Below are 1,640 nucleotides of genomic sequence, written 5' to 3'. Positions count from 1 at the left end.
TGTAAGATCATCAGTATAAATCAACTAACTGGGAAAATATATACTGACTGAAATTTTTACAGTTTGTACATATAAAATACATTTATTCTTATATATGATGATGTAATAATTCACAATCTATAGTTTTTTCTAAAATTGAGTTTATTGTTGCTGCATGCAAAAAAACTGTAGCATGTAGATGATTCTGACAGTCAATAATATTATAAAGCATAAATAAAAATTAGTAATGCATGCATATAAATTATGCATGCATTACTAATTTTTATTGTGGACAAATGGCTAGTGGAGAGATGGTAGAATATCCCAACTTCTCTCCTTTAGCTTTTCTTACAGAAAATTTGGGTACCGGGAATCATTTTGATTGTTTTAAAGGTATCTTGAAAAACTGGGATTAAGTTTCAAAGAATCAGAATCCCTACTTTCAGGTTGTGTGTGGGTTCCAGGAATCAAATTCAGTACCTCACGCTTGCCAGGCAGGCACTGTGCCGCTGAGTTAAATTCCCAGCCAGCAGATTTGAAGGTCGACTTGTCTTCCCCTTTTCAGAGTTAAGCTACACAGTCTGTTTCTCTCCATGAAGAAAGAGGTGTTCATGTGTCTGACTCTCACCTGTCAGGCAGATCATAGAGAAAGCGTGGTGAAGGTGACCCTTCCTCTTCTCTTTCCCCTTCCATTTTAGAAGTTCAAGTTTCCAGCCTTGTAATTCATTTCGTTTTGTTCTTCTGAGACAGGGTCTTTCTGTGATTTTTTAGGCTACCTTGGACTCTCTATGTAATCTCTATGTAATCTCAAACTCTCAGAGATCTTCTTTCCTCTCTCCAGAGTGCCGTCAGGGCAGGCACACACCCCCACATCTGGCTAGCAGGCTTGTATTTTCTTCAGAAAGATACCTTCTTTGATTTCTTTCTTTAATTTCATAGAGGAAATGGCAACAATGGTCATTAAAGAAAAATTATCAGCTAGATAATATTTTTCTTTGAAAACAACATAAATATGCTGTGAATGAAGGAATTAAGTCAAAAAAACAAAATCAAACAAAACAAAAATCCAAATATCCTCTATAATGATTTTGGCAGTAATTGAGTAGAACCTTAATAAATGCGATGTGTACAGATTCTAAAATTTTCTTAACAATGTCTTGCTTTTCATATTATTGTTTCCATCTTACATTTTAATTAAATTGCCAACACTTACATATATTTCTTCTGTAAATTTCTGTTCAGCCCTCAGGTAGAGAAGATCAAATGAGTGTGTCAGCAAGCTCAGTGCAGAGGGAATCTTGAGCGGAAAGTCTGCTGAGCTGAGAGGGAAGGAAGGCATCATGGCCCCGGGGAAGGGCACAGGCAGAGGGCCGCGCGGTGAGGCGGGGAAGCCCCAAGTCAGCGGCACGCACTGCCCATAGGCAGTGAGAAAGGAGGGAATAGTAACAGGCGCTGCGCAGCACTTTGGTGATAGCTTCTTTCTTGATTTAAATTAAAACATGAAACGGATTAATTGCAATTTTTTTCTATCAACCTCTTCTCCTTATCGAAAATTTCTACCACAAATTCCTACATAATGATTCTTTCCAAACAGATTATAAAACTTCTTGTCATGGCCTGTCCTTTAATTCTAAGTACCTTCAGAAAGATATCATATATAT

The sequence above is a fragment of the Octodon degus genome, unplaced genomic scaffold (genome assembly GCF_000260255.1).
Source record: "Octodon degus isolate 3935 unplaced genomic scaffold, OctDeg1.0 scaffold00106, whole genome shotgun sequence".
NCBI lineage: Eukaryota > Metazoa > Chordata > Mammalia > Rodentia > Octodontidae > Octodon > Octodon degus.
This window is presented reverse-complemented; position numbering follows the sequence as displayed.